A 10,323-nucleotide genomic window follows, 5' to 3' on the forward strand; every position below is an offset into this window, starting at 1 on the left:
TGGGCCATGTGCTGGAAACTAAAAGGCTGCTGGTTCGATTCCCGGTCAGGGCACATGCCTGCATTTAAGGCCAGGTCCCCAGGTGAGGGCATGTGAGAGGCAGCCATATCAAAATTTCCCTTGCACATGAATGTTTCTTTCCCTCTTTCTCTGTACCCCCCCCCCTCTAAAAATAAACAAATAAAATCTTTTTTAAAAAAAGAGTATCTTCTATTTTGTATTTTATTTACATGGAAGTATAATGGGCTTTCAAGTCAGAGGGATGTATGTTCAAATCTTTGGCCCACCAAGCATATCAACCTTTTTGAGTCTAGTTGATTCCTCTCTACAAAGGAGGGTCAAGTTACAGTGCCACTATTTAGGATTAATGAAACACCTAGCACGGTATTTGGCATTTAACCACTAAGTTCTAAGACGTAGTCAACAAATGTTGCTAGACAGACAGCTGGTAAAAATTTTGCCAGTGTATCTACCTAATCAGCTTTAGTGGGGATTACCACTCAGATTAATGGCCTCCCAAATAATTTGTTAATTTCAGCAGGCTAATTCCTATGAACTTGAATATACACTCTTACTCTTTTCCTTTATATTAAATCTAATCTAAGGCACATGGGAGTAACTGCACTCTAGATTCCAGAGTCTGAAGATCATGTTCAACTAACCAGCTTTGATCAGTCTAAACCCGATATAGATGTTCTAGATCACTAAAATACAACTTTGAGAGGTGAGACACCTAAGTTAAGACTCTCAGGGGTCCAAGGAAAGGCCATAAAGATTTGAGAAAAACCAGTCACACCTTCAAACACTTTTTTCAGGTGGCTTCCAGGACATGACACTTTTCTGGTTTTCCTTCTACTTCTTTGGCCATTTCTCCTTTGCTTTGCTATTCTTTTCTTCTATCAGCCTTTAGCTGTTGAAATTCACAAAGATTTGGTTCTAGGGCCCTCTTTACTTCTTCTCATTCTATGCTTTCTTTTCAAGAATATCTAATTCAGGTTCATGACCTCAATTATTATTCATTATTTTTTCTGCCAAATTATCTATATACTTATGTCTCTCATTGATATCTCCAGACCTGTATATCTACTTACTTACTCAATAGCTCTTCTTGGTAGTCTCTCCAGTCTCCTTGGTTGACCTACTTGTCCAGCTTTTCCTATAAGGAACTTATGACCTCAAGGAGACTGATTCCTTGGTAGTTTCTCTTGTTTCCTCCATCACCACTACCAGGCACACACATACACAAAGACAGAAATCACCCTCCAGCATCTTCTGTTCAGTCATGGCTGCAGAGACCAGAAACCCTCTTCCTTACCACCCATATCCAATATTTGTAAATTCTACCTTTACCTCCTAGATATCTCTCCAATCTATCTACTTGCCTCTATTGTCATTCTGGATCAATTTACCATCCTCATTTCCCTGAACTAGTGCAAATGCCTTCTAACTGGTTCCCTTCCATTCTACCTATTTGATTTTTGCTTATCTTTCAATGTTCATTTCAACATTTCAAAAAAAAGCGTTCCTTGACTTCCCATACAAAAACCAGTCAAACTTATGCAGTGTACATTACATGTCAGGTATTCTTCTACTCTTCTGAACAATACAAATACAGAGTCTGGCAGAAGTAATTGCTGCTTGAGTGTGGTTGGTAGGGTAATAAGATGGGTGTAATAATTTATAGCTTTAATTTGATCATTTCACCTAAAATGTCACATGGTGTGCTTGGTGTGATAGTGTTATATTACAGAACTACATGCTTATGACTTTGTAATAAAACATTCTGTAATAAAAGAAGGGTGTTATTTGTGCAGGACCCTATGTGTAAACCTATTTCATTTTCTTATGCATGAAATAACTATCTTTATTTTATAGATGAGGACACTGAGGCACAGAAAGTAATTTTCCCAGCATCCCACAGCTAGTGAAAAGTGATGCCAGATTCAAATTTAGACAGTGTGGCTTCAGAAGTCACAATCTTAACCTCCCTACTAAACTAGGCTCTAGGTTACATGCCCCTATTATATATTGTCTTCCAACATCCATAACTTCTTTTTTGTAATAGAGATTCAACAATTGATTATAGTATGATTAATTGTTTCATGTCCCCCTGCCCATATTACAATAGAATGCAAGTTCCACAAGGGCAAGAGCTGCGTGTGACTTGTCCATTACAACATTCCCTTTGTTTATGAGGTGGTGGAAAATGGACATTCAACATAACGTTTGTTGAAGGAACGCATTTTCAACCTCCAGCCAAAGGTTTGAGGGAGCGAGGCTCTGGAGAGATAATGGGGAGGTCTCTGAGCAAAAGTAAGGGCTTCCCTCAGACTGCAGTGATAGTAACTAATGGCAGTGGTACATTTCCTACGAGGAACACTAAGAAGAGGCATTATAAAATCATAAGCATCTTCATTTTTTAGGACCTGAGGCAGACACAGCGTTTAAAGGGGCTGCAGGTAATACACTTAAAAGACGGTTTTCTATAGTGTGATAATCACTGTTGAAAGCAATGAAATTTCAGTCATCTTCTTTAAGCTTGGGACCAGAAAGCCTCAGTGGAGGCCAATTTAAAGCTGTGGCAAGAAGCAAAATGGGTGACACTGTATCCACATCCTGAAAATAGAACATGGATTCATTTTTAAGTCAGCCTCGTTATAGATGCTTTTTTTTCCAGTAAAACCCCAGAGTTTTGGTCTAAGTCTGAAACCGAAAATAAGAGCCTAATCCTTATGCCCCTAGGTCAAGTTAGACTGGACCTGGAGAAGTTCTTCTCTGGCACAGAGTCACTAAAGTGAACATAATACTCTGAGTTCCAGATGAGGCGTATCTAACTGAATCAATATATCCTTATATGTGATGATGCTTTTGGTCAATCAGCATCAGTAACTTAAAGTATATACATAATTTAAGTAACAGAATCCTGCTTCTATGTTCCCCCACACCACTCTTACATGCTCTACTTTAACTGAGCCATATACATACATTTGTTCACACTCACAGAAAAATAAAAATATTTTATTTACGAGGGATTGTTTTCATTGCAACATTTATGTTAAAAAGGTGTGTGTCGCAGTGGAAGGAGAAACATTATAAAGCACTGTTATCACACTTGTGCCTCCAGGCACAAAAATGACCCCGGTGACATGGGACTAATGAAAATTTAGTGTGCCAGTTTGATGTGCCTTGGCGAAAAAATGGAGCTATTTACAAGACTGATCAAGTGATTTTCCTCTGTGGAGCTTAAAGTATTTCACATAACCTTATCTTCAAAATAACTAAGTTAAATAAAAGAAACAAATTATTAGTTTGCCTTTTAACAGGCAGGGATACAAAGACAAAAAAAAATTTCCATTCTCAAGGTCCTACAACTGCCAAAGGTACAGCTCTAACAGGCTACTGGATTCCTACTTGTCTCATGTTGTGGTCAAAGACACTTCTGCACAGGGGTCAGTACTGAACTTTTAAATAGGGGGAGGCTGGATAATGAATGGAGCTTTAGAATCCAACAGATCAGAGTCCTACTCCTAGTCAAGTCAAGTTACTAACCTCACTGTCTTATTTTCTTCTCTTCCACAAAATGAAGCTAACTTCACATACATTTCAGGATTATTCTGAAAATTAAAAGACACTGTACAATGTTTGGCACACAGCAGACAAATAAAAAGGAGTTTATTATTCTCCAATAATTTAAAAGAGTACCAGTAAAGTTTTCTCTCAAAGCAAAACTACTCCTCTGAGACTTGGCTGAGCTGATCTTGCTAGGCAGAACGGTGGGATACTGAAATAGATGTAAAAGTTTCACAATTAGAATAGCAGCACTGCGGGGCAGGATGAAAGGACTCTAGCAATACTGTGCTGAGAGAGTAGTACGACCCTTTAACCTCAAAACCATGGAAAAGATTTCAACCAGCACTAGTGTCTAGGGCAACATCCAGATAATTCGATCAGTCATCTTTCATCTTTGCAGGAATGATGCCGGTGTCTGTCTCACACTACGCCATCCACTTCACAATACCTGCCTGTGGGAACCTACAGTTTTCCAACTAACCAGGCTGCCCCTTGGTAATTCATATGCCCAGATCCAGCTGCCTCAACTTTTGATGCCCATGACTTTCAGGAGAGCAGTGAGTAGATGTGACCATTGATAAAGATTGTCCCTACAGGGGACATACCGGAAAAGCAGGCAAAAGCACATTTTACAGGACAGTTGATGTGTTAACAAATAGCAGACTAATGTACCCCACTCCCCAGACAAGGGGCAAAAAAGAGAATAACTAAGTACTGAGTAGAAGCAAAGAAGAAGAAACCACTGAGTAAAAAGTTCAGTATTCATGCATCTTAGTAGTCCCTATTCAAAAATTCAGAAAAATGTCCCCATTCAGTTTATTTAGGCAGATACATATCTGATAAAAATGTTCTATTACAAAATCCTGCGATGATTTGGGCTCTAAATAGGCAGCTCAACTACTGAAATCACTGGTTTCTTCTAGAACTTACCAAAAAGAAATTCCCATATCATTAATGTGTCAATGTACTTCTGAAAACCCACGTCCCAAAAGGAATAATTCCCAAAGATGTAGTGGGCTCCCAAAGTATGTAGTGGGAACAAAAAATTAACTCTTTGGATATTCCAAGGGTTTCTATAATGACAGTGAAAGACAATCTGAGAAACCTGAGACATTATAGCTCTTGAAATTCTTTCTCTCAGATGAAATTTAGAATTAAGTTAATATACTTCCTTTCTCAGAAAAGTACTGACATAGTTTTAGGAGAATTACAAACTCTCAAAACAAAAAGATGTTATTACAGAATTGCTAATTACTGGTGTATTGGGACATTACCAAAAGAATCAGAACTATCACATTTAATGTGCTGCCATACAGGGGAGAAAAGAAGCATAGTCCTATTATTACCTAGTAATTTGAGTAGCATGTCACTTAATTAAATAAATTTATTTTTTTAAATAAAGTCCAAAAATGCCATATAAAATGAAGTCATACACAATCAACTTCTCTGGAAATACACAGAGGAAATAAAATCAGGGATGTTTCATTCTTTCAATGACAAACCCAGTAATTTCTTAATAATTATGCTTAAGAATAAATATTTTTAAAAATCCTTGATTTATCTTTGAAATTTTTATTTGAATAGGAGTGGATCTGATGTTCTGGGAACTCTTTGCAAACAAACTAATAAGAATGTATTTAGACACTCTGAAATTGAAGAAGCTAGAGCACTGCCTAGGTTCCACTGTTTAGAATATATTCCTGGACCATCCCTGCTGAAAGTGAATGTAGAGCAACTATCTATACCAATCTAGTTTCTGATGAATTTTAATTATCATGTAACATACATTAGTGGGTAGAAATTAAGCATTTTATTTTAAAAAATCACTTGCTGTAATGTGAAAGCAAGAATTAAGACATTTTAAAGTTGTCCATTTTGCTTCATTAAACAGCCAAGAGCATGGTGAAGAACAGAAAAGTAATGAATAGTAAAACGGCAGCACACACTCACGTACATACATATATATGTATACACACACTATAGAAGAGTATAATGAGAAATCTCAGAGACTAACATACTTTGTGGTTTAAATTTAAAACATCCAGTAACTACAAAGAGGCAGACTTATTTTGCAATACAAATACAATGAACATCTTAAAGGCAATATGAAAGAGTTAGACAACACAAAAAAAGAGCTAAATAACAACTTCATATATATGCACATAAAAGACAAAACTGAGAGGAAAAGATTATTCAGGATAAAATTTAGAATGTAATAACTCGTTAAATAAACACTTAGGCAACGGTTAATAGTTCACACAATAGCTTTATACAGAAACACAGCTATCACTTGGGTACTAGGTACCAAAGGAACTACACCAGTATTTCTTTACATTCCTTAAAAGGCCTTGGGAAGACAGAAGCAAAAAAGTGCAAAGTCAGTGAATAAAAATACGTGAACAAAATCCTAACGGGAGGATGAAAGAAAGACCACCAACTCTGTGAGGAAAAGAATATAAAATTAATTAAAGAGGAGATCTATAAAGTTAAACTGAGTAAGATACAAAATAACAGCCTATCAAAGAATCCAATGTTAGAGGTAAAATAGTAAGTGCAGTCCTTAAAGGTTGGTCACAGTAGGGTAAGGGTAGGAAGTTTTATGCAAAGATTTGCAGATCAGGGATTTGCTCAAATACAACTCCAGAAGAGGACTGACTTCTAGAGGCGAGGGTGAAAGGCCCAGAAATATACTTATCTTCAGTTTATCCCTGAGGTATTAGGCTCAACGTAGGCTGAGAAGATAGCTTAACTCTTTCAGGGCTTTGGACAAACAGTATCTTCAAAGAATTTGGCATCTATCTGAATGCTCTGAAAACGTTACAGTCTTTCTCAGCAGATGAGAATACCAAATCTCATTCTTTCAGTAAGCAAGCACAGTTCTTGGCGCCCAGAAATCAATCTTAAGTGGTAGTTTTGCTTAGAAAAATCTCACCTTTTAAAACTGTGTTGATTTGAGAGAGAAAAACATCGATTTGTTGTTTCACTTATTTATGCGTTCATTGGTTGATTCTTGTATGTGCCCTGACAGCGGACTGAACCCACAACCTTGGCATATGGAGATGATGCTCTAACAAACTGAGCTACCCAGCCAGGGCAAAATCTCACCCTTCTGAAAGGAAATGTGTGCTCTAAACACTGATCCCCCTCACCACCCTACCTCACCCATCAGAAACTCGACTCTTCATGTAAAACGTCAAAATTTCCTTTTACAACTAAAACTCTGCAGTAGTGGTTAATACAATGCCAAGATACTTCCACCCTAACACCTGGCAGTGCTGCAGAGAAGGCCATCTTAAGAAATACAAGATTTGTTTTCTGGTGATTCACAACCAGCGCAGAAGACTTCTATCATTTTCTACCCATGTCTAAAAGAATTTTGTCAATTTGAGAACTGACAAAATCAAAAGACCAGATGTACAGGATAGATCAAACAGAGGGGAAGTGTGAATTGTGCAAGTTGCTCCATCAAATCCGTTATCCCGGTCTATTACTCCTTTACTAGTTCAGCTTTAAACCTCCCACCAAGCCTGTCTCTTCACACACACACGCCTACCCTGTCTTGGCCAGTGTCCTTCATCTTGTCTTGCAGACCCACTGGCATGCCACTCTTGTAACCCAGGTCTTCTTAAATGAAAATGTTGTGTTTTTTTCCCTTATCATAACTCTTCTTTTATGAGCCGGGGCAATTTCAAAATACTTGGAACAAAAAGCTTCTCATGTTCTGGCCCTAAGAAGTTGACAATTTGTTCTGAAACCTATTTGGGGACCAACACAAAAGAAATTCTTCAGCAGAAGACATTATCTAACTAACTAACTAACTAACTAACTAACAAGAAGACCTATTCACATCACAAACTCCTAGTGTCTGAAGTGCCCCACACCAGATGGGTCCTCAGCTGACAATAAGGATAACCTAGTCAGAGAATCTCTGGCTGAGCTGAAAGACTCAGAAGAAAACTAAATAATCTGTGCTGCTGGTGTGCTGGTAGGTTGCAGTAGCCACCAATTATGCAGTTCCTCTGACTTGTGCTCGGGACTTTCTTTAAAGGAAAAAGACATCAAATACTAAATTTATGACTTTTGGCTCAACTATGCTGTTATTGAAGAGTGCTCCGCTAAACATCTGTAAACCTATATATCCTCCACTACACATATTTTCTTTGAAGACTTTTAATCACTTCAAGGCTGCCCCTTAAAAGGTAGGAGCTGCTGCATTTGCACAGCTGCTGCAATGGCAAGGAAATTTCCTGCGACACTAGAGACAGGTAAATAAAGGAACTGCATTCGCTCTGAGGCAGGGGGAAGGGGTCTTCTGCCAGTGAAGAGATTAAATAATGCAACTGAAAACCAGAAAGCTCTGCAAGCCTGTCAGTGGAGATACAAGGCTTGAGCTCCTCTTTTCCCCCCACCTCTAAATACTCTCCAAAAGCCTGCTCTTCTCTCCCAAAGACCCACAGAAATTAACACCTAATAATGTATCACGGTCTGCACACGGTTACCCTAAACGTTCCTACCCGACTTTATTATTAAAATACAAAAACACAAGCCAAAAAAGAAAAAACAAAAACCCTAACCTCCCGCTTCTGAGTCCAAAGTACGGAGTAACCAAACGGAGCCGGGGAGTTTTCCCTCCTCGGAAGGTACAAGGAGAACAAGGAGCTGCCCCCAAACCTACACCACGCCCAAGAATGCGGTGACAAGCCCGAAAACTCCACAGCGGTCGGGGCAGATCCCTTCGCGGCTTGGCGCGGCTCGGGCCCCGCGGCCAGCGGCCGGCCTCTCCCCCAGCCTCTCACAAAGGAGAGTGGTTCAGTCCAGAGCATCACTCCGCACCTGATCCCTCAACAAGCGGCGGACGGGTAGGGGACGGTGGATCGCGGAGGAGGAGGAGTTATTGAGACCAATTCTAAGAGCCTTAGCGTTATGCAAACACCCTCGAACCAGCACTGAGGAACAGGCATGAGCGGGAACCTACCTGAACCAGTCCCGATGCTTCCTTTCCAGCCAGCGTTTCCCGATGCTTCCTTTCCAGCCAGCGTTTCCACTCACCCTTTCGGAGAACAAGGGGCCTTCCGGCGGAGCATGGCCAGCCCTCGCCTCAATCTAGCTTGCTAGTAGTCCATGCTCTCTCGGCTCCGCCCACCAACTCTCCCACCCACCAATAGCAGGGCCGACTCCCGGCCTCTTCCAGCAGGGTTGTGTGAGTACCATCCAGGAAGTCTCTCGAGGGTGGGAGGTCCTAAAAGGCTCAGAAGTGTACGTAGGCAACCACAGATATGCCTGATTGAAAATAAAAGCTGGTGGTACCTTGCCTCAGAAGGCTCAGTTCACAGGCGTTTAGGCTTCTGGGCATTTCTTTCGACCCCCGCCCTTGGGGGCGCTCTAACCTAAAACATTTAGTTACCTGTTTCTGGGAAGCCATCTTGGATTGGGCTGGTGCCTTGGGGACAGGGAGGAGGGAATGCTTAAAGAAATTGGAGCTCTTTTTGGCTTTCTGTCGAAACTGCTTAGGTCCAGCTCCAACATAATCTCCTTTATAAAAGCAAATGGGGAGAAACTCTGGAATAATACCGAATGCGGTTAGAAGCAACCACCACGACGTCTCATCGGAGTAAAGTGAACCTTACACCAAATCAAACAAGCAAAAATGAGTTCTTAGAGAGATAGTTGGTTTTCCCAGTTCCTGGAATAATCCTTTATAGTTACATTACTCCTCAGGATATCAGCAGAAGAGATCAACATAGGTTATTTATCTATTCCAGATTCTTCTAATCCAGTGTTCTGATTTTGACAGTGCAGAGGACTGACTGGGAATCAATATGAAATGAACAAACAGCATTCAGGATAGAATTTCATGTTTTTTTAAGGCCTAAATTCAATAGACACAAACTACTCGTGAATACAAATAAAGCAAATGATGGAAGCCAATTATGGAACAGCCTTAAAAATATAAGCTGCAGAGTAATTTTCTAAAAACTGCATTTAAATTGGAAAAGAAATAATTTTATAATGGATGAAACTCAATGAGAAGGAGTTTCCTCTGTTTCCTAGTCTCAACTACTTGATACAAGAAGTTTCTGTTTTTTGAACTGGGGAGTGAGAGTAGTTCCGGATCATGAAAGGAATTTCTCAAGGAAAAACATATTTGCATGGTCACATAGAGTCAATATTTTACCACAGAAGTGATAAGACTTGGCCACATACATTTCCTTGTATATTGCACAAAGTCTGTGGCCAATGGCTCCCCTATCATTGTATCAAATTTGAGGTATTAGGATTTGCCAGAATGATGTTTGTCTGTAAATGCATATGCAGATATGATCTTAATTATTGTTTTTAGAATGAGAACCTCTTTTACTTCTGCTTGTTTGATACAAAATAAACTTGCTGCCCTGCTGCTTGGTGTGGCTCAGTGGGTTGCAGTAGCTGGTTCCATTCTGATTGCAGGGCACATGTGTGGGTTGCAGACAGGTTGCTGGTAGGGGTTGTGTCAGATGCCAACTGCTCAAAATTTCTCTCCCTCTCTTTCCCTCTCTCTAAAAATATATAAATAATTTTTTAAAAGTAAATAAATGAATTTGCTATCAAAGGAACCAGTTATAGGCATTATAGAAAGAAAGGATATATCTGGTCTAATAATTTCTGCTTTCTGCAATGGTCTGTAATAGTATGATTTAGACTGCTTTAAATAATATGGTTTGCAATGGTCATGGCCTTGAAAAAGTAACCAACACCCGTATTATCTACTATTCT

The 10,323-nt window shown here is 39.6% G+C and overlaps 1 protein-coding gene across 2 annotated transcripts in view; it reads right to left on the reverse strand.

Moving 5' to 3' along the window:
- CHD8 (chromodomain helicase DNA binding protein 8) overlaps window positions 1-8,626 on the reverse strand; it is a 59,844-nt gene extending 51,218 nt beyond the window's left edge. For both annotated transcript variants that reach the window (XM_054575271.1, XM_054575270.1), the window contains exon 1: window positions 8,546-8,626. The gene's annotated coding sequence lies outside the window, so the exon portion shown is untranslated. The remainder of the gene's footprint in view (window positions 1-8,545) is intronic.
- Window positions 8,627-10,323: the final 1,697 nt, after the last annotated feature.

This window comes from Pteronotus mesoamericanus, unplaced genomic scaffold (genome assembly GCF_021234165.1).
Source record: "Pteronotus mesoamericanus isolate MK-2021 breed Mesoamerican mustached bat unplaced genomic scaffold, CSHL_Meso_final contig_272, whole genome shotgun sequence".
NCBI classification, from domain to species: domain Eukaryota; kingdom Metazoa; phylum Chordata; class Mammalia; order Chiroptera; family Mormoopidae; genus Pteronotus; species Pteronotus mesoamericanus.